The 23,569-nt window shown below is 34.8% G+C and overlaps 1 protein-coding gene across 1 annotated transcript in view; it reads right to left on the bottom strand.

Annotated features, from left to right (window-relative positions):
- The window catches only part of LOC111148291 (FER tyrosine kinase), a 468,603-nt gene that overhangs the window by 145,008 nt on the left and 300,026 nt on the right, over positions 1-23,569 (bottom strand). The gene's annotated exons all lie outside the window — the stretch shown is intronic.

Genomic DNA, 23,569 nt, shown 5'->3' with positions numbered 1-23,569 from the left:
AAATGAAGGATTAAGTGACACAGAAAGACCATCAGAAGAATTTAGATTACACAGGCATTCTTTTCAAGTTATTGTCAGTTATTTATCGGATATTATTTTCATTTTATGACACGAATATAAGCTGAATGAGTAAGCAGAGAGGAAAGAATGCCTAGAATAACTAGTACTTTCCTTTCACCTTATTACACCTTTTCATTTTACTAAAACAAAACAAAACAAAAACCCTGGAATTATTTTTTTTTTTAAGTAGTTTTATTAAACTAAAAAACTTACTGTCTTGGGGCACCTGGGTGGCTCAGTGGGTTAAGCTGCTGCCTTCGGCTCAGGTCATGATCTCAGGGTCCTGGGATCGAGTCCCGTATCGGGCTCTCTGCTCAGCAAGGAGCCTGCTTCTCTCTCTCTCTCTCTCTCTCTCTCTCTCTGCCTGCCTCTCCATCTACTTGTGATCTCTCTCTGTCAAATAAATAAATAAAATCTTAAAAAAAAAAAAAAAACTTACTGTCTTAAATGTAGACCATAGTGCGATCATAATTTATTCAAATAATGTGAGCAGACTGGCGAAAGGAAATGAATCCTTTTAAGTGACTCCTAGCGTGCCAGCAATGATTTCAAGAGCACATGTTAGCGTTTAGTCTAGAACCAAGGTCAGGATGAGAGTGAGCCGTGGAGTTGACCATGGCTCAGCTTCTGTATCTGATAGCACACTGCAGGGCAGCTTACATGGGGGAAAGGGACCCTAAAAATTTGCAGGATCTAATCTGACATGACACCTGCTTGAATACATCTCTTTGAGGTAATTATAACCTTTTCTGGGTATCATTTTCTTATCTGGCCACAGTGCCCTCAAGCCAGAATCTTTCACAGGGGTTCTAGTATCTATACTGATCAGTCTTCCTCCTACAACCAGGACACTGTTTATCTGACTTCCAACTGTACATATAGAGAAAAATATTTTATTAATGCTAGGGAAATTTTAAAAAATCACCACTTTTTGCAATTCATTCACTTAGGAATATGGTCCAATGCTGCACTCACTATAAGACCCGTAGTCAGGACTTAGGGTGAAGGAATGTATGTTTCAATCCACACTCCAGAGCACTGATCTGGAGATACGTATGTCAAAAAAGCCTTCAACAACTTCCCAATATCTCTCCACTTTTCCAGAAAGGTGTTTTTAAAAAATATTTATCACCCCTTGTAGAAGTTCTTTTTCACTGTTATGGATTATTTCTTCTCTCCTACCTTCCTCCCAGGTGTAGCAGTGGTTAGCATGGTTTTGAATATTAAGTTGGTTTTGAATAGGTCTGTATTATTCAACTACGATAAAATATGTTCTGGTAAATATCTGCTCTTCTTAGTCTTCTTCTACCACTACTAGAACAAAATAGAAATGTATTGAAATACATCTTTAAACCAGCCCCCTCTTTGAACCACTCCCACCTTCACTCACTCAATCTGATACTGAACTTGGTGAGTGTAGCTGTAAGATTTTGGATCTCAAATATAGTCTGTAGATATATGGGAAAAAGGAAAAAAGTGAATGTAATTTCACTTTGTTGTCTTCCTTTCATCACAGAAAATGGGTAAGAATTTTGGCAGAAAATTTACGAGGTAACAGTATTTCAAAACCCAAGTTATAGTTATCTTGTGGATTAAATAAGTTATGTTGGAGTCAACTTTGATAGTATTCAAATATGAGAAAATAATGTGGATCTTCTATGTGTATCTGTTGGTGGAAACATTTTCCAAATGTAAACTCCTAGAGGCCAACTCCTAGAAGGTAAAGAGTTTATGATCTTTGATATACCTATAGTTTAACTATGTCCATCATGTGAGAGTGACTTGGTAAATATTGCTGAATGTACGAGTTTCTACAACAGTTTTCTACTCTGAAGCAATTTATCACCATCTTATTCTCATGCCTAGATGATGTGAAAGAAGGGAACTAGTAAAACCCAATCAGAGGTATACACCCCATTCTTAAGGGAAGCCTAAAAATAAAGGTCATCAGTTAGAGCTAGCTCAATTTTCCAAATCTTCCAAAATGCATGAGAAAAAAAGAAGAAACTGGAAGTCAGACAATGACTAGTCATTTTAAGAGAGATGCAGAGAAATTACTCAGAGGTGGGAGTCTATAAATAATGCAACATTAAGTTAGTCATGAAGATTTCGATCACCTGATTAACAATGAGGAGTGGGGGAAAAAAGTTCTGGTTAACAATGAAATACTACCAGTATTTCTGCAAGCACTGTTTTTAAGATTACTTTTGCTGTGATAGTTTATAGATCCCACGGACTTATCCTTGAACCCATAATTGCTATGTAATATGAGGTAAAGAGGGATGTCAGGAGTAGTATATGTCTAAATTTGCTCCTTTTGAATTCTTATACTCTAGATATTCCTCACATAGCTGTTGGATCACTCTGAAACACTCTCAAATACTTCCTGGGCCCAGCCTTGGACTTTAACAAATCCTTGGGGTACTGGTGATAGCTAATACTAGTCCTGGTCAGTTTATTTCAGAAACTCTTCTGAATTATGTTTATACTAAATAACCTTTATGAGCCATAATTTCCTCCTCTATAAAACAGAAATTATAGTAATACTTAAATACTATATAGGGTAAAACAGATTATTTATGATTATGAAAAACTAAGCAGATAAGTTAGGCAATCTTATGTAAAATAAAGACTTTTTACTTGTCAAATTTGTGAAAGTTTTTTTTTTTTTAAGTTCACAATAATAATGTTAGTGGTGTGAGATCCATTCTTTGCCATTATTCTTTTATTTCTGTTTGGCTGTTTTTGCTGTAAGTGACCCAAATGACATGTATAATAATTACTGGCCCCGGAGGAAGGAAAGTCAAATCAAATAAGTAGTTAATGACAAGGCAATGAAACTAGACAAAAGAGGAAGGAATACAAGTAATGAAAACGAACCCTTGGGCTATCCAGAAAAGGCCAGGAAACCAGGAGTATCACCCTGTGGATGGCCAGAGTAAGTGGTCTGCTTCCATTAGGTTAAAGGACAGAGAGTTTCCAAAAGTTCTTAAAATGTAAATGATCCATAACAAATTGATACTCTTTTTAAATGAGCTGCAAATGGAAAGAACATTGATGAAAAATTAAATTCTGCAGTCTGCTTTTTGTAAGTAATTCCCAATAAGACAAGTATATAATTTTTAAAAATTATTCTGAATGCAGTAATTATTGATGTTACAAAATATTTTCTTTTACTTTAAGTTAAGGTACTATTTTTTTTTAAGACCTTCTGGTTAAATGGTCAAACTAGAATGGATCTAGGAGTTAATTTATATAGTAAGGGGAAATCAAAACAGCATGAAAATCTAACAAAATTTCATTACAGGTGATCCTGTGCCCTAAATATAACTTCTCTTGGAATAATCCTCTGTGACAACCGACTCTCTGATAGGGTACCTCACAAATTTTTTCCCCCCACAAGGTCTCAACTTCTTTTACTTTACCACTACTGTCAAAATATCGCACCATGTAGTTTCATTCTTGCTTTTAAGAATGTAGTTGGTATTAAAGACAATGTATAAAAGGCAAACGAGGTACCTAATATCAAATATATATGAGGTAGTACCTTTAAGTGATGTGAAGAATCATTCACCATGACCAAGTGGGATTTATAGCTGGGATGCAAGGAATGGTTCGACATACACAAATCAATCAACATGAAACATCACATAATAGAATGAAAAAACATGATTATCTCAATAAATGTAGAAAAAGCATTAAAAAATTCAATATCCACTTATGCTTAAAAACTTTCAACAAAGTGGCTATAGAGAAAATGTATCTCAACATAATAAAGGCCATATATGACAAACCCATAGTTAATATCATACTCAATGGTGAAAAACTGAAAGTTTTTCCTGTAAGATCAGGAGTAAGATAAGGATGTCCACTTTTGCCATTTTTATTCAACTTAGTATTGGAAGTCCTAGTCAGAGCAATTATGAAAGACAAAGAAATAAAAGGTACCCCAAATAGAAAGGGAGCAGTGAAACTGTTACTATTTGCAGATGACATATTACATACAGAAAATCCAAAAGAAATCATCAAAAAATTGTTAGAACTAATAAATTCAGCAATGTTGCAGAATACAAAATCAATGCACAAAAATCTGTTTCTATACATTAATAATGAAGTATCAGAAAGAGAAGAAAATATCATTCACAATTATATCAAAAGTAATAAAATGCCTGAAAATAAATCTAACCAAGGAAGTAAAAGATCTATATCCTGAAAACTATAAGGCATTAAGGCAAGAAATTGAAAAAGATATAAAAAATGGAAAAATATTCCATGCTCATGGATTGAAAGAACTAATATTATTAAAATGTCCATACTACCTAAAGTAATGTATAGATTTAATGCAATCCCTATCAAAATCCCAATGGCATTTTTCTCAGAAGTAGAACAAACCATATTAAAATTTGTATGGAGCCACAAAAAGACTGTGAATAGCTAAGGCAGGCTTAAAAAAGAACAATAAAGCTGAAGACACTTCAGTCCCTAGTTTCAAACTCCATTACAAAGCTATACTATCAAAACAGTATGTTACTGGCATAAAAAGACACGTTGATCAATGGAAAGAATGAAGAGCCCAGAAATAAACCCACACATATACTGTCAATTAATTTATGACAAAGGAGCCAAGAATATACAATAGGGAAAGCATAGTTTCTTCAGTAAACGGTGCTGGGAAAACTGGATATTCACACATAAAATAACGAAAATAGACCATTATCTTATACTACACACAAAAATAAACTTGGAATGGACTGAAAACATAAACATAAAACCTGAAATCATAAAATCTAGAAGAAAACAAGTAGCAAATTCTTCAAAATAAGCCCGGGTGATGATTTTTAAATCTGACACCAAAATAAAAGCAATGAAAGCAAAAATAACAAGTGAGACTACATCAAATTATAAACCTTCTGCCCAGCAAAACCATCAGCAAGTGAAAATATGACCTACAGAATAGAAAAAAAAAATTGCAAACTGTGTGTCTGATAAGGGTTAATATCCAGAATATATAAAGAACTCAAAAAAGGTCAGTAACAAAACCCCCAAATAATCCAATTTAAAAATGAGCAGAAGATCTCAATAACCTTTTCTCTAAAGAAGATATATGAACGGCCAATACATACATGAGAAGATAATCAACATCACCAGTTAGCAGGGAAATGAAAATCAAACCCACAATGAGATATTACCTCAGGACTATTAGGATAGGTATTATCAAAAAGAAGAAATAACAAGTCTTGGTGAGGAGGTGGAGAAAAGAGAATCCTGTGCCCTGTGGATGAGAATGTAAATTGTTGCAACCACTATAAAACAGCATGGGGGTTCCTCATAAATTTAAAAATAAAACGACCATGTGTTCAGCAATTCCATGTCTGGGTATTTATCTGAAGAAAATAAAAACACAAACTTGAAAAGATACATGCACTCTCAATTTTGTTGCAGCATTATTTACAATAGCTAAGATATAGAAACAATCTAAGTGCCCATTTGTGTGTGAATGGATAAAGAATTTTTGACATATATACATAAAATGGAATATTATTCAGCCATAAAAAAGGAAATCCTGCCATTTGTGACAACATGCATGGACCTTGAGGGTATTATACTAAGTTAAATATGTCAGACAAAGACAGACAAATACTGTATGAACTCACTTATATGTGGAGACTAAAAACGAAACATAACAAAGCCAAACAATAAACCAAACTCAAAGAAAAAGGGAAAAGGGAAGCCTGAGTGGCTCAGTGGGTTGAGCATCAGACTTTTGATTTTGGCTCAGGTCATGATCTCAGGATCATGGGATCGAGCAGCAGGTCAGGCTCTGTGCTCAGTGGAGAGCCCGTTTCTCTTTCTCTTCTTCTCTCCCTCTGCACGGCTCCCCCCGCCCCCAGCCCCGGCTTGTGCGCGCTCTCACTCTCTCTCTCTCAAATGAATAAATAAAATCTCTTATAAAAAGAAAGAAAGGGTGGGTGCTTGGGTGGTGGCACTGTCAAGGGCTCAGATCATGGTCTGGAGGTCCTGGAATGGAGCCCCATATCTGGCTCCCTGCTTAGCCTGCTTCTCCCTCCCCTCTGTCTGCTGCTCCCCCTGCTTGTGCACTCACTCTCTCTCTTTCTCTGTCAAATAAATAAATAAATAAACAAAGTCTTTTTAAAATAGGAAAAAAACCTTCTAATTAAAAAGAAAAGAAAAAAAGAGAAAAAGGGACCAGATCTGAGGTTAGCGGAGAAAGGGAATGGGGAAAGGGAAACAGGAGAAAGGTGGTCAGAAAGTACAAACTTCCAGTTATAAGGTAAATAAGTGAGTACAGCATGGTGCCTATGGATAACACTGCCATGTGATAAATATTAAAGTTGTTGTAAGAGTAACCTCTAGGAGTTCTCATAAAAGGGGAAAAGCTTTACTTGTTTTGCTTTCTCTTTTTATTATATCTACATGAGATAATGGATGCTAAACAATTTACAGTGGTAATCATTTCACAATATACGTAAGTCAAAATATTATGCTAAACACCTTATACTTACATAAGTGCTGTATTTCAATTATATCTTGATAAAACTGAAAGGACAAGAAAGAAGGCAAAGACAGCTGGCTTGTTCCACTCAGAGGTGCACTAGTAATAAACAGCTTGTGGAGTGGGTAGACCTGTAGTGGCTCTAGCTCACTGCCCTGACAAAGCACTAACTTCTCTCAGCCCCAGGCTCAGCAAGCATAACTGTGGCCAAACAATAACCACCAAAAAGGATTCTGGTAAGGATTCGGAATTTAGTACAGTGCTGGACACACAGAATGCCAAACTCAAAATATATTTTTCTGGTGCTTACTAATATTGTTACTGCTATTATACTGAACTTCCCCCCGACTTGCAGTTTGAGAACAATGTTGCAGCAGAAGGTTATGAAAAGGGTATGTACCAGTGACTTGCAGGTAGACACAAGGCAGCTATTCAGATGACCACTAAAATTACCACAAAAAAATCGAATGCTATGAGAGTAAGAGAAAATAAAAAGATAACACAAGTTACTTTATTAGAGCGCACTAACAAAATTGTTCAGTCTAATGTGATATATAACTAATGTTGCACTTAACATATAATAGATTTGTCACTCTTCTGTTACTTGATAGAAGCGTGTCTAGTTTCTGAAATTTTATTGATCTCTGTTGTTAGCTCTGCCCTCTGCCCCTTTCCTTGTCTATCTTCTTCCCGATATGCAATGTGGCTTATGTGGGGATTTAAGTCCTTACTCCAAAAAACCCGAAACAGCCACAAAGGAAAATAACACTACACATAATTAATGTAAGAACTTACCTAGGTGCTATAAAGGTTCCAATTAAAAAGACCTCATCTTTGGAAAATTACATACTGATTAAAGACTGAAAGCTAATGTCAAAGAGGGTATATCTTGCTGAAATAGCTCCCAAATTATTTTTCTATGATTCTTTTCTGAAAATACATTATAAAATAAAAATGCTTACAAACAGTATTATGCTCCTATATAATATGCCAATAAGATATGAAGAATCTTAGGTAACTATTTTGTAACAAGGGAAGCAATATTTTAAACTGGAAAAGATAATATTCTTCCTTATTACAAATTATATTTATAGTAAGTTCCAACCATGATTAGTTTCCAATCATGATTAGTTTAGATGTCTCTAGGTGCTGAATAGCCAGCCACATGTTAAAAATGCTAAGCAAACACCAGTTTCAAACTATTTTTAGTCAAGGAATTGTCTAGAAGGTAATATTAAAAAGTTAGGTACTATTATTATATTTTTGGCTATAATTTATAGATCAGTTTTATAGCCAGGTATAATATAATATACTAGGCTTCCATAAAAACAGAAAAATGGCAAGCAAGAGTGTTAATGGAACAGCTATATTTTCCAACATTAAATTTTTCCTAAGTCTTAACTAATCAGGATTTTTGAAATTGCCTTTGCTTTAAGAAAGACCAAGGTAAGAGAGGTGAGAGATGATGAGAAATGACAGACAGACTGAATGACTTGTCAAGGGGACTACACAGAGGAGACATAGAAAAAGTTAGAACACTAATCATACACATGGCATTGTGATGCTTAAAAACTGATTTTATTTTTTTTAAATATTTTATTTATTTATTTGACAGAGATCACAAGTAGGCAGAGAGGCAGGCAGAGAGAGAGGGGGAAGCAGGCTCCCTGCTGAGCAGAGAGCCCAATGTGGGGCTCGATCCCAGGACCCTGGGATCATGACCTGAGATGAAGGCAGAGGCTTTAGCCCACTGAGCCACTCAGGTGCCCCTTAAAAACTGATTTTAGTTAAATTAGAAATATATGGTTCAGATAAAAATTCAATTTGATATATATATCTATATCTATATATATATATATATATATATATATATGCAAAGAGAGACAGACAGACAAAGAAAGACAGAGGGAAAAAATACTAAGGACAAGTCATCAACTCATTAATCTTGTCTCTGTTTATACTTCCAGAGCATCATCGTGTGTTTTGAAGTTCTATGTTAATGAAGTTCTATGACATTAAGTTCTATGTTAATATCAGTGAATATTTAGCACATTAAATTAAAATTTGCCCCCATTTTACATCTCTTAATCTATAACATACTGTATCTGCAGAAGAGTTTTAGGTCAGTGAGTTCAGTTTACACTCAACAGGAGAACACATAAATCCCAAGGTTTATTTATCTTGAACTACTGTTAAAAGCTGGAGCAGCACATTCTGGGAATTGTTCAACAATCTAAGTTTATACCTGCCTTTGGATTATATAAAACAACTTCAATGCCCATTCTATAATGAAAATTGCAGCTGTCTAAAAAAATGAAGTGAAACAGATCAAATCTTTCATCTACCACACTTAAAAGTGTTTATGTCCTTAGCAACTTAGGTATTATTCAAATACAAAAACCCGTATGGCTCATCTTGTTGAAATGGATGACACATGTACCTCAACATTATCTTGGAAATACAAGGACATTTTGAAAGGTTCTTGACATCAACATCTTTCCTTTTGGCAAAAACCTTGTCATCTTCCCCGGAATATTGCCAAAAACCATCCTAACTTGGACTAGAAAACTACTCTTCAAAGCTTAATCATTTCCCACCTCAACTGTTAAAATTAAACTCTTCATAAATCTATCTTCAGTACACTCAGGGGGTGTAAACAGTTCAGCCAAATTATTTCCTCCTCTAACCTTGTCTTATATACTCTGGTTTTCCATACATCCCAACACATCTCAGAAATTGTTATTTTATTCATTCCTCTCCATCTCTGACAGGTTTTAAGCTCTCTGAAGAGCACTTGTTCTCCAAACCACCTACTCAGTATCCACTCATCTTCTAGCTTTGACTTGTCTATCTCCTGTGATAAATTTCAGAGTTTCAACTGTGATTTGGCTTGAACTACTTTCCAAACTCTTTCCTATTACAAATACGTATTTTTTTTTATTGCATCTCAATCATACTTCCTTGCATATTTATGGTTAACTTCAGATCAAATGTTTGGTCCACTGAAAGCTGCTATCTGACATTCTACTATGTTTGCATATTTATTTTCTGCAAATGTAAAATTTTAATATTTAAAAATATGAAGGAAAAATTTACTGACCGACACATTAATAGCACTCTTGTGTTAAAATGTAATTGTTTGGTAATGCTCTAGTAGGAAGAAAAAGAAATGAATGCCTCAGATTAATTTTTCATTAGTTAATTAACATTTGTACTGAACAATCTCAGCCTAAACAAGTAACTACTAACGCTTTGAAAATACTAGTTTTCAAAGGTTGGATATTGTTTACTTTGAAGTATCTAGGCACTATAAGAATCTGATAGCTCACTGAACTGAAAATGCAAACTACACTTAATGTTAGCTCAGATGAATTTAGTAGCAGGTAGTATTTACTAAGAATTTAGAAAGTGTTGGAAACTGTGCCCCCATTTGTTATTTATATTATTTCATTTAATTTTGGAAACATTATTATTCTCATCTTCATTTTATAGGTAAAGATGTTGAGGCTTACAGAGATTCAGTAACTTTCCTAAAGTCACACAGCTAAAAGTAATGAGTAGAAATATAAATTTACAGATGGCTCCAAAACCACAGCGATCATATTTACACTGACAAAAGTCACTCTGAAGTACCCCAGCTTCCAAATCAGAGTGACAGTGCCCTTTGAATCCCACTGAGCATTTCTTTTACTGTAATGTTATAGTGACTAACAAGAGGACAGCCGTTATATATCGGCTGTGATAACTGATCACTGAGAAGTCTCCAACACTTTGGGGGTATTTTTCCCACTGAACTTTCTTAAACAGTCCTCTAAAGAAAGCCTGACTCTACAATCAAGCACACTAGGATGATATTAATTTGGTAAAAAGTGATGCTATATAGAGATAAGGATATTTTCTGATAGTCTTATTCATAAAGACTTAAATCTCTATTATTAAGAGTAGGGTATGGGGTTTAGTTGGCCATTTATAGAATCACCTCTTATATGGGCCTGCTTTTATATAAAATACTGTTGAAGCCTTCTGGGAAGCACAGACTTCCCAAGGACTGAATAGCCTTTCTAGAGAAATCTCTTAAGTTCAGACTGGATGCTGCCTGGGGGCAGGGACATGAAGTTGGGAAATATTCATGAGTTTTATAACATATCTATTTAGATAGTCTAACAGCAGAATTTACCTAAAGTTTATCTCCACATGAGTAAACATAATGTACAAAAATTTTCCTAAAGCACTCTCTGTGGTAGCAGATGACTAGAAAAACAATCATCAAGCAGGGCATAAACATATGCAGGGACAGAAAAAAGGCTTTTCATTGTGTTTCCTATGTACTCTTTGAAAGTAACGAAGTTATTCCACCACCAACAACACAACTGTATTGGGAATTAAACTGAAAGCTGCTTACCCTGACAAATGAGGGCCCTTCATCATCCTCTCCTTCTTAGCTTTCCAGCCTTATCTCCAGTCTCACCATGCCTCAGTCACACTACCGTCCCCCGTTTCTCAAACACAAAAGCCATTCCCACCAACATCTTTTGCACTTGCTGTTCTGTGCCTTTCCCCAGCCATTTGCAGAGGAAGATTATTTTTACCTTTCAGGTTTTAACACAGATGTCACTCTTCCTCAGGTCTTAGAGATAATAATAATTTAGGTGCCACCTATCACCAACTCAGAGCAAACCTTTTCCTATAGCAAAGTCTGCAATAATAGGTTTATTTGCAATTATTTTTAAATGTATGTCTCTCCCACCACTGAATTCAGTGAAGGAAGAGATCACTGATGTATTTTTCACCAATGTTTATGGCATTGGAACATAGTTAGTGCTCAATAAGTGTTTATCAAATAAAGTAGTTAATCCAAAGCTCACAATAAATGGTTTATGAAGAATGACAAACCTCAAAGAATGAGAGATATATTTCTAAGTTTCAAAGTCACTTAATCCAGGATGATACATGTTTCCAGTAAAGATAGTCATTTGGGGGTTTTTGTTGTTGTTGTTGTTTTTTTTTTGGTCAAAAATGACTAGTTTAGAATATTTTTGCAAGAATTAATCTACTCAAATTACTGCCTCACTAGCTTAGAAATTCCAATTTTAAAAGAACTGAATATAAACTCTTAAAAGTAAGTAATCTCTATGACTTAATATTTGTAAATTGCATATATTACCTATTCTTTATATTTAAAAAGCACATTGAAAGATGTAAAAAACTACAGCCAGGTATCAAAGCCTTTCATTCTATTCAATACATGAGAGATGGTAACTATAAGAAGGGTTACTTAATTTTAATAGCAAAGTTAAAAAATATATAGAGCTCCAACCACTTGCTGGTAGTAAATGTCATTTTTAGAAGATAGCTCTTTTTGGAAGTCTTTATCAAAGACTTGAAAATGTTCCCAATACTATCAAAGACAGACTGATGCATAAGAGAAGGAAAAAGGAAAATCAAAGCAAAATAAACCAAAATCTTAAAACCCAGGTGCTAACCTGAAAATATTTAATATATGTAATCCCTTGAGATATAAAATTATTAAAGATGCTACATGAAGTCATTTCTTTAATCCTTGTTTGCTACAGAAAACCTGTCATCCTAAATGCAGATATTGTCAAATATAATACTGTTTTCTCAAGTTTGACACAGAATTTAGGCAAACTTTTTTCTAGCAAAAGTTACATTTTCTAGGTATATTTATCAGACACTCCATCTCAGGCCCAGCTGTGTCAGGTACTGAATCATATTCTTCTTGGTATTGAAATTCATGCCCATAAATAGGTACCGGTGACAATCTACTTCAGTTTTAAAAAGAAGGACAAATGAAGGCAAATACAGAACAGGAAAGTTCCACATACATAAAACCTTGTTATGACAGTTTCAAATATTATGTTCATATTTTCAATGACAAGAGGCTATACAATGTTTAATATAAAGTGCAATCTCTCAAGATGAATTTGTGAAGATGTTTTATGTTACACAGCATCTGAAAACCTAGTAAGGGAAAAAAGGTTACCTAAATGAGAAGAGAGATATTAAATATGACCAGAAAACCAGTGAAGAAATGAGAAAAGAAAAATGCATAATGGATTTTCAAAAGTAATTAATTCGGCTGGACATAAAATGAGCATTTAGCAAGAAGACTGATTTCATCCTCAAAGTTTATTCAAATTATGAAGGGGCAAAAAGAGAAGGCAAAACTACATGCATTCCCATTCACTTGACACAACCAAAGACATGTGGCCCACAGAACCTCAAAGATACTCAGTATTTTCCAAGAAATCTGTCATAAACATGAAGCTCTCTTTACATCAGTTACCCTTGAAAGCTGATAAGATAGCAAGAATCCAGCAAGTGCAGTTCAAAGTAATGAGGACAAGAGGATTGCTGAATTTGAAATAGTCATTACTGCGATCCTTAAGGCTTTGCAGGATTTGAACCCCATTGCTTCTTGAACCTCATCTTCGTGAGAAGGGGACTGGGCTTTTTGTGGAGTCTTCTGGTCTGTTTTCTTCATGGATGAACAGCCAGTACCTAGCATACGTACTAGGCGTGCAGTAACCGCTGGTTGAGTTTGAGTGAATAAACTAACAAAGCCTAGATTTAAATGAGTGGCTATGAACAGAATGATACACCTTCTCAAATGTTAATGCATAATGTTTTCATTTCTTCCACCAATTTAAGCAAAATCCAGTGTGTGTCTGGCTATCGTTTCTGAACACAAAGAGTAACTTACAACTAGAAAGGGATAAAATTTACACACTACAGTAAGGAGATAGCATTGCAGTATTTTTGGCTAATGCTGACAAGATGCATTTGTTTGCTTTCTCCATACAATAGTCTAAATATTTACAGCATATTAAAATAGTCTAAATATTACAATATTTCTACTGGAAGTAGAAAAAAGCAAACTTTCACTTTTCAACTTTCATTGTAAATAAATAAGTATTTTTTAGGAACTTTGATTCAACCAGTTTTCAGCTGTCTTTTAACCTTGGAAAAATAGTTTGTGCTCTTGTTTTTTTTTTTTTTTAAGATTTTATTTATTTATTTGTCAGAGAGAGAGAGAGAGAGAGAGAGAGCAAGCACAAGCAGACAGAATGGCAGGCAGAGGCAGAGGGAGAAGCAGGCTCCCTGATGAGCAAGGAGCCCGATGTGGAACTCGATCCCAGGATGCTGGGATCATAACCTGAGCCGAAGGCAGCTGCTTAACCAACTGAGCCACCCAGGCGTCCCAACTCTTTATTGTTTTAATAACTGTTTTCCTTATAACCCTAATAATGGGGAAAAAAATCTAATAGCTTTCAGATTCATATTCCTCAGATAAGTTATAGGGGAAAACCTATTTATTTGTAAAGATGAGACATTAGATGTAAATTTTCATTTTTATTTCAGTTGAATTCTCCAGTTTTATTAGTCCTGATTGTACTTCTAACATTTGCATCAAATATAAGTAGGCTTTTGACATTAAAGCAATTTTTTTTTATTTTATTGATTTATTTAAGAGAGAGAAAGAACATTAGCAGGAGGGAGAGGGAGGAGCAGACTTACCCTGGGGCAGAGAGCCCAACACAGCTCAATACTAAGACGTTGGGATCCTGACCTGAGTGGAAGGCAGACTCTTAACTGAATGACTTACCCAGGGGCTCCATATTTTCTCACTTAGCATATTACTTTGAAATTTACCTGAGAATCTTAATACATTGCCATGAATAGTAACAAAAACTTAAAACTGATAAATAACAACAAAAAAGTTAATGCTATCAGTACCTTAAAGAACAATTTATTCATGTGGAAGGATGCATATGTACTCATTACTCCTACACTTCCCTTTCCATCACTAAGGAACTTCTACTACCATAGAGTCACTTTAAAAACCCAATCTGAGACAAGAATATCTTTCAGAACATGCTTTGTCTTGCTCACCAGGCAATATGCCTCTTTGCAAAAGGTACTTATAGGTATTGGTGCCATCAGATGCTTACAAGATAAAAAAAACATCTGAGTAATATTGCTCAGAGATACACAATGCATCTATGGCTCAAATGAACCATGAAAACTTATTGTTATAACATGGCATCCTTTTGTTCATTTCACTGATGAAAAGGAAAATCTGTACATTTCTTTAGAGTCACTCAAGCCAAAAGGTGATATAGTAGTAGTCAACAGTTATTTTATTTTAGGTTTATTTTCTTATATTCTTTGTCTTGGCATCTCCTGAGGGAAAGAATATCCACTATTAGAAGAAAGTGATATACTTGAAAAACAATAGGAAAATGCCAATACTGTCTGTGTGGTTATCAATTTATGTCACGTGTAAATAAAGTAACTAATTTCAAAGGATGCTACTGCTTTTAGCATCTGAAGAAATGGCCAGTTTAAATTATTCCATCTGTATTTGCTTTGGGATATTAGGCAGCAAATGAAACACAGGGGCAAACCAACCTATCATTTGGCTGGGAAAGAAATATCAATTTAAAGATGTTATCTTTTCAAACTGTTTTGGCAGTGTTTTAAATTATATCAAACTATTATCTATAATATAAAATGGCAACAGAGAGTATTTATTTTGTTCTTCATTAACGTAATAGGCTTGAATTAGAAATAAATGCCTAAGTTTAGAAACATCATTTAACATTTAAAAGAAAAGTTACTCATTCTCCAAAACTGAAATTTACAAAGCACTAATTATTATACTCAGACACATACTAAAGTTACTTTAAAAGATTACTTTGTTAACAACTTCAAATATAAATCCACAAAATTAGGTTCTTCTAATTTATATTAAATTTTTATATTAAATAAAAATTAGGTTTTTATTAACAAAAAATTTCAGCCACTGAGTCGGCATCTTATAATTTTTAGTAAAAAAAATATTAATTTGAGAGTTACTATGTTTTCTTTTCCCTTCAGTTCAAAACTGCTGTGAAGTCATACTGGTCATGCGCCAGATGTATGTAAGGCAAAGTACCAACTCAGACTTTGAGGGCTCTCCTTTAGTGGATGTCAGGAACCATATCCCTTAATCATTTCTGGGAACAATTTACCCTTGCTACATTTATGATGAGTGAAAGAAACAACTGCTAGTCAAGTATCCAGAACCTTTGTTCCTTCCCAAGAAAGCAGGAACTCTCATTTTCCAGTGACTACCATAAAAACCTTCCAAAGCTGTGATGTCATGTACCTGAAATTGGTTCTGTTAAAATCACATACAGATAGGGGCACCTAGGTGACTCAGTTGGTTAAACAATGGACTCCGTTTCAGCTGGGGTCATGATCTCCAGGGTGGTGAGATAAAGCCCGTGTGCGGGGTTCCCTGCTCAGTGGGGAGTCTGCTTGAGGATTCTCTCTCCCTCTGCTTACCCCCACTCACATGCACACACTCTCTCTCTCAAATAAATAAAAATTTTTAAAAAAACCACCAAAATCACATATATAAAATGTCATTATGAGTCAGACAGGTAAAAGGTTTATTTCCTAAAAAATTTAACATCCCAGCAAAAATTAGTGAAATTTCTCATAGAAATTATCAACTGAAGTGATTTATTTTTAAATATTTCATCTATTTATTTTATTTATTTTTAAAGATTTTATTTATTTGAGAGAGAGAGAACATAAGTAGGGGCGGGGGAGAAGCAGAGGGAGAGGGAGAAGCAGACTCCCCACTGAGCAGGGAGCCAGATGCTCAGTGCTCTACATTCCATCCCAGGACCCTCAGATCATGACCAGAGCAGACGTTTAACAAACTCAGACACCCAGACACCCCTCCATTTATTTATTTTAGAGAAAGAAGGGGAGAGAGAAAGAGCACACACATGTGAACAGAGGGTGGGAGAGGAAGAGGGAGAAAGAATCTGGAGCACACCCTGTGCTGAGTGCAGACCTTGAGATCACAATCCGATTTGAAACCAAGTTTCAACCCCACAACTAAATTAAAAGAAAATAAATTTTGATGATGAAAATATTTCAACTGAGAGGTTAAAAATATTTAGGAGACCAAAAAAATCATGTTGTAATTTCTACATCAAAAATCTCTAGACCAGACCTGTACCCCTGGGGATAAAAATATATTATGTTTATAAAAAATAAAATTAAAATAAATAAATAAATAAATAAATAAAAATTTAAAAAAAATCTCTAGACCATGTAAACTATAGGAGCTCAATTTTTTAAAAAGATTTTATTTATTTATTTCAGAGAGAGACAGAAAGTGCATGAGCACGGGCAGGGGCAGGGAGGGGGTTGTGTAGAGAGAGAAGCAGAATCTCATCCCAGGACCCTGAGATCATGACCTGAGCCGAAGGTGAACACTTAACTGACTGAGCCACCTAGGCACCCCTATGAACTCTTTTTTTAAACATGTTAGAGAGGGGAGATATATTTTGATGTTATATAAAACCTGGTTAAAAAAATTTTAATAATTCTGAAAGTTTCAGATCCATAAGTCATTTTAAAATGAAGATAAATTTGAAGACTCCTAAAGGGCAGGATCTGTGTGAGCTAAGGCATGCACCAGATAATTTATTATTTGATTCCAGAAAGTTCTGAATTCAGAGAGAATACCAGATCAGAAAGAAGGGGGGCAATTACAAGTCTCTAGTAAAAGGAGGTGGAGACTGACATTTTTTAGGGCTTACTAAAATTAATCTCCTGTACTCAGTATCTGCAGAAACATTGTTACATTTAGAGGTTAAGGTGCTTCATCTTCTCTTTAGCCAGGAATTGGTGGCAGCCCTAATTTAACCACACATATGAAAATAAATGATATCTGCCTGGACCATAAATATTAAGTTTTGCTTGTCACTTAAAAACTTTCTCTCATAATTTCCTTCTATTTTTAAAAACAGATTTATTTATTTTTAGAGAGAAAGAGAGTGTGTGAGTGGGAGTGGCAGAGGGTGAGGAAGAGAATCCCAAGCAGACTCCTTGTTGAGCACAGAGACCTATATAGGGCTGGATCTCATGACCCTGAGGGTCATGACCTGTGCCGAAATCAAGAGTCAGGCTCTTAACTGACTGAGGAACCCAGGAGCTCCTCATTTCAATTTCTAAGTAATAAACATGTTTGTAAAATAAAATAGAGAGGATTTTTTTTAACATATTAGAGCTTTTTGTTTTTGTTTTTAGTTTTTCCTAGTGCCATTTAGAATTGCCTTTTGTTTGATTTTACTTATCCAGCAACCTAGGAGCAAGCGAGTAAATGAAGTATTTGTAATTCAAGAGATGATTCGAATGAAGACAGGATCATCTTGGAGTATTCACTCTAAACTTGAATCCTCAAATGCTTCTAATCTCTTTAAACATTACTCTGGTTCAAGTATATTTCGGTTTTATGATTTCAAAGGGCTCAGTTATCTGACGAGAACAGGAGCATATTAAGTCTCTGCATAATACAGTTTTGAAATAGCATGCACATTAGACACTAAGCATTTATTAAATCTTGCTTTAACCTACGAGTTTTCTAAATCTTCCCTCCACAGCTTGATTCCCAGCAGAGAAAAAAGTAACTCAAACAAAAATTTTCCTGTTTACTGCAATAAGCTATTTACTTATCTGTGCACAAGGTTGAGAAATTATGGAAGAGGGATTAATGCATTTGCCCATAGGAGACCTTGCATAGACGGTTAGCTTGAATTTTCATTTGTATTTTCAATTCATGTAAGGATTACATATTTTGACCCACTTATAAATTGAATGACATAACAAAATAGAGCACTATTTTCTTACTTGCTATTTAACTCATGCTGACAAGCCAACTTTCAGCTCCCTGAACTTAATTTAGCTTATTTGTAAATGAAGATAACAATACAGCCTGATAGAACAAATGAACTAATATTAAAGTGCTTTGACAACTATAAAATATTGTGTAAGTGTAAAAAATTGTATATTATACTACTTTTATATAAATGAAAACGAGCTGGTTATTTCCTCATCACACCTTTCATAAAGAGAGGAAAAAATGGAAAGATACTGTCTTGAAGTATTCTGAGAACTGAGATTTCAAACTTAAACAAGAACTGAAAACTTATGTTATATTTCTCAATTTGTTCTCAATCATTCCTGGCTAGAACGTCTAGGGTTAGGAGTAGAGTTAGGGGCAGGAGCAAGGGCAGGTTCAGAGTTTGGGTCAGTTTTGGCTAGATTATAGCCGAGATTTTAATCAATCACCTTTTTCTTTTAGCCAACTGGAAAATAATAAAATTTATGATGACGAGAACACAAAGTGGTCATGTGTGAAGTGCTACACAATATATAGAGATACAGAATGTGTATATATGTTTTTACATAAAGTCATAGTACATTACACCTTACAACAACCCTATTAATTTTACTTAACTGGCAAGAAAACTAAGGCACAGAAGAGTTACGTCGGTTGAGCAAGGTCACATAACACTGCCTGGCTCTTGGGCTTTTTTATTTTTTAAAAAGCCGTACTGAAGTTCAGTTTTTGTAAATAAAATTTGTCCAACTTAATGTACAACTCAATGAGTTTTGACAATTTTACAAGTGTGCACTGTCACCACAATCCAGCGGAGACATTTTCATCATGTCAAAAAAAAACCTCTCATGCCAGTAAACAGCTGGCCTTTAAATAACAGGGTTTAGAAGCATCCCACTGGAAAATCCACTATGGATTTCCCAAAAACTGCTAACAGCCTACTATTGAGAAGCCTTAATAATAACAATTGGTTGATTAAGATATTTTACGTGTTATATGTATCATATGCTGTAGTTTTACAATAAAGCTAGAGAAAAAACTTAAGATCATAAGAAAAACATGTTTACATACTATAAAAAATCTGCATAATAAATGGACGCACAAAGTACAAACCCAGGTTGTTCAAGAACTAAGTGTATAGTCAATCCCATGAGAACCCCCAGCCCTAAAAAACCATAAATCCCCTTTACTTACAGATGTCTTTCTGGGCATTTCATAGAAATGGAATCATAACAATATGCAGTCTTCCACATTGGACTTGTTTCAATTAGCATAGGGTTTTAGAGGCTCCTGCATATGGCACTGTGTATTACCTCATTTCTCCATATTGCCTAATAGTATCTTTTGTTGGGATATACTACATTGTGAATCCGTTTATCAGTTAATGGACATTTAGGTTATTTCTACTTTTCAGCTGTTATAAATAATGCTGCTATGAACACCTGCATACAGTTCTACTGACAAATATTTTCAATTCTCTTGGGTAAATACCTAGGATCAAAACAGTTTACATGGAAAATTTATGTGTAACTTTTTGAGAAACTTTCTGAGAAATAGCCAAAGTGGCTGTGTTATTTTACATTCCAGCAGTAATGTACGAGGGATTTGTTTTTTTCACACTCTCACTAATACTTGCCAGAACTCAAGAGCTCCACCACTACCCTCTTTGGCCTTTTAGTGACCATGCATGTGTGTCACAGAATGTTGGACAGGAGAGAGGAAGGAGCTAAGTGAATGCAGAAGTAAGGAAGACAAAGATCCTTACACTTTCAAAGACAACCACGTCTATTCCAACTGATGAACCTATACTGACACATCAGTGCCCTCTGAGGTCCACAGTTTACATTATGATTCACTCTTGGTTTGTACATTCTATGAACTGGGACAAAAATAAATGGCATGTATTCACTATTATATGTGGTAATTTCAGTATCTTAAAACTCCCCTGTGTTCTGTCTGTTCAGCCCTACCTCCTCCATAACCCCTGGCAACCCATGAACTTTTAACTGCCTCTATGGTTTTCCCTTTTCTAGAATGCCGTCTGTTTGGAATCATACAGAATGTACATGCATAGTCTCAGCAGCTTCACTTGTAGTTGTCCACAAGAAACAACTCAAAAGTCTATTAACTGAATAGATAAACTGGTATATTCCTTTGAGGTAACTCTACTTAGCAATAAAAAGGAATGAACTATTGATACACATTACAAAATGGATGAATCTCAAAATTATGCTAAATCAAAGAAACCAGACCAGAAAAAAATATATAGACTATATGATTCCATTTATATTGAACTCTAGAAATACAAACTCACATAGAGTGAACAGAAGGCACAACAGCGGTTGACTGGGACAGGAGTAGAGAAAGGTATACATAAGTTAATACAGAGATAATAAAGTATCATATATAAAATGTTATTATATCAAAGTGTTTTTCAAAAAGAATAAATGACAAATTACGCTGATTAAAAATTAGATATCTAAGGGGCTCCTGGGTGGCTCAGTCAGTTAAACATCCGACTCTTGATTTCTGCTTAGGTCATGATCTCAGAGTTGAGAGATTGAGTGTTGGGCTCCACACTGATCCTGGAGCCTGCTTAATATTTAAGATTCTCTCTCTCTCCTTCCTCCTCTCTCCCCCTCCCCCAACTCATGCATGCACACATTCTCTCGCTCTCAAAAAAAAAAAAATTAAAAATAGATATTTGATAGCCATTTTCTCAAATAACGAAGCAAGCAACCACTGATGTGCCGTCTGTTCACTCTTCTTTTTTTCTCATCTGGTTTCTTTCATTTAGCATAATTTTGAGATTCATCCATTTTGTAAAGCATATCAATAGTTCATTCCTTTTTATTGCTGAAAAAATTCAAGGGGGAAAAAAAAAAACCCCTGGAAGTTTTTGTTGTCAGTGATAAAAATCTAAGCTTTCAAGTGAAAATTAAAATTTTGGAAAACATGTATTTGTCATCATGAACTTGATAGTTTCTCATTACTTGTCTAATAAGACTACTGATGAAAAAAAAAGACTACTGATGACATTAAGAAATGTCATCTTTTGATGTTGTATAATGATTTATGTCACTATTTGAGGACCTGCATAATCTGGTCACCTGATATATCCCAAATGATGAAGCATGATGCTACAAAATCATATATAGATAAAAGATATATTCAATTCCAAGTTCATGGGGTACCTGGGTGACTCAGAGAGTTTAGCATCTGCCCTCAACTCAGGTCATGATTCCAGGGTCCAGGGATAGAGGCCCACATTGAGATCCCTGCTCCCTCTCCCCCTGCTTATCCACACACACACACACACACACACACACTCTCTCTCTCTCAAGAAAAATAATCTTTTAAAAAGTGCAAGTTCAACTAATGGAGTTAGCATATTAGAGTATGAAAAGTTTGTCAAAGTGGTTTCAGATTCCATACTGCAACTAACGCCTGAAAAAATTTAGCAAAATCTATTGTGCTAAGGCAGATTTTGAATATGGCCTCCCAACAATGATCTACCTTAAGCCCTGGAACATGTGAACATGATTAGATATCACCTCCCTAATTATGTTGTCATATGGCACAGGTGACCTAAAGATGGGAGACTGGCCATATAGATGGGAGATTGACCGTGGGAGCTTAATCAAATCACATGAGATCTTTCAAAAAAGGATATTCTCTAGCTGGTAATAGAAGAGGAAGTTAAAATCAGAACACTTGAAAGATGTGACATGCTGGGTCTGAAGATGGAGAGACCGTGGGAAAAGGAATATAGGTGAGGTGGGAAATGCCTTCAGCTGACAGCAAGCAAAAAGAGAACCTTAGACCATTTCTCAGCTGCATGGAACAGAATTCTGCCACCAACCTATAGGGGGTTGGTAGTGAATTCCTCCAGTGACTCCAGAGAAGAACTTAGCCTGAAATCCTGATTTTTGGCTTTGTGATATCCTGAGCAGATAATGCAATCAAGATTGCCTATGCTTGTAATCTGCAGAACTATGAGGTAATAAATGGATATTGATTAAAGCTGTTGGGTTGTGATCATCTGTTACGCAGCAAAAGAAAGCTAATACATTTACTATAAGTCAAAATGCACATTAACTTGCACCCAACAATCTCATTGCTAAAAATTTACCCTGTACAGTTCAAAATGCTTCTTATGTTATTACTCAAGATATTAATTCAGCATCATTTGTAAAAAACAAAACATATATACGTAAACAGAAACAACCAAAGTATCCATAACTAGAAGATTGATTAAAATTACACAAATCTGTAAAATGGAATGCTCTGAAACTATTTCAAAGAAAAGATAGAACTATATGGAGGAATATGAAACAATGAAACTCTAAGTTATATTAATAAGAAAAAAGATCTGAAAAGTATTAGAGTATATCTCTATAATTAAATTTAAAGGACATGCATAAAAATCGGGTATCTACATTAACTATTTTCCTTGAAACACACATACTCACACATAAACACACACACACAATTAGATAATAATTAGCTTTGGAAAGGGTTAGATTACTGAGTGGGAAATTTTCACTTTTAATTTTCTTTCATTACATTTTCAGTTTTCTAATGTAGTTCATTATTCTCATTCCTTTAAAAATTATCAATACAGGTTATTAGTAACAGGTAAACACTTCCCTGCCTCTCCTGCAAAGCTATCTTCTTTTGTTCAATTTGTACCTACTATCTGGCATTTGTCATCCATCCTAAGACCAAAATCACCTTTCCTTATCAACTCTGCCCCACCTTTCAAATCTAAGTTTCTCAGTGACATCCCTTAATAACTGGGGACTTCATTTTCACTAATCTGAGTATTTATATGTATGTAGTATCATTTAGTTAAAACTGTAGCTATTCAATTATTTTTAAAATTTTGGACTGTAATCTATTGTATTTCATAAATATATTGAAAGCTACTTTAAGGGACGGATCATAAATAGCATAAGCCATGCAAACATACAATGTACCTAAACAGTGCTACCTTGATGAGGATGAAGATGATGATGATGATCCTAAATCCTGCAGGTACATAGTATTATTAAGAACTATATTGCAATAGCAAGCAAACCAATGTGATAAAAATGAGAACAACTATCCTTAATAGAAGACTTATGTGAGCAATATTTAATGAGCAATCTATAATATCAGGTTTATTTACTGTATATTCTAGTTAGAAATACTTTTCATGTTCCTTTAAATTTCTTTTTAAATGACCAAATACTTGTTAAAACAAATCTTCATCGATTACTAAACACTGTATATATTTTTACCAATAT

The sequence above is a fragment of the Enhydra lutris genome, unplaced genomic scaffold, assembly GCF_002288905.1.
Source record: "Enhydra lutris kenyoni isolate GAN:26980312 unplaced genomic scaffold, ASM228890v2 scaffoldscaffold19, whole genome shotgun sequence".
NCBI lineage: Eukaryota > Metazoa > Chordata > Mammalia > Carnivora > Mustelidae > Enhydra > Enhydra lutris.
The sequence above is the reverse complement of the archived record's forward strand: the minus strand, read 5'-3'. Positions and strand labels throughout refer to the sequence as shown.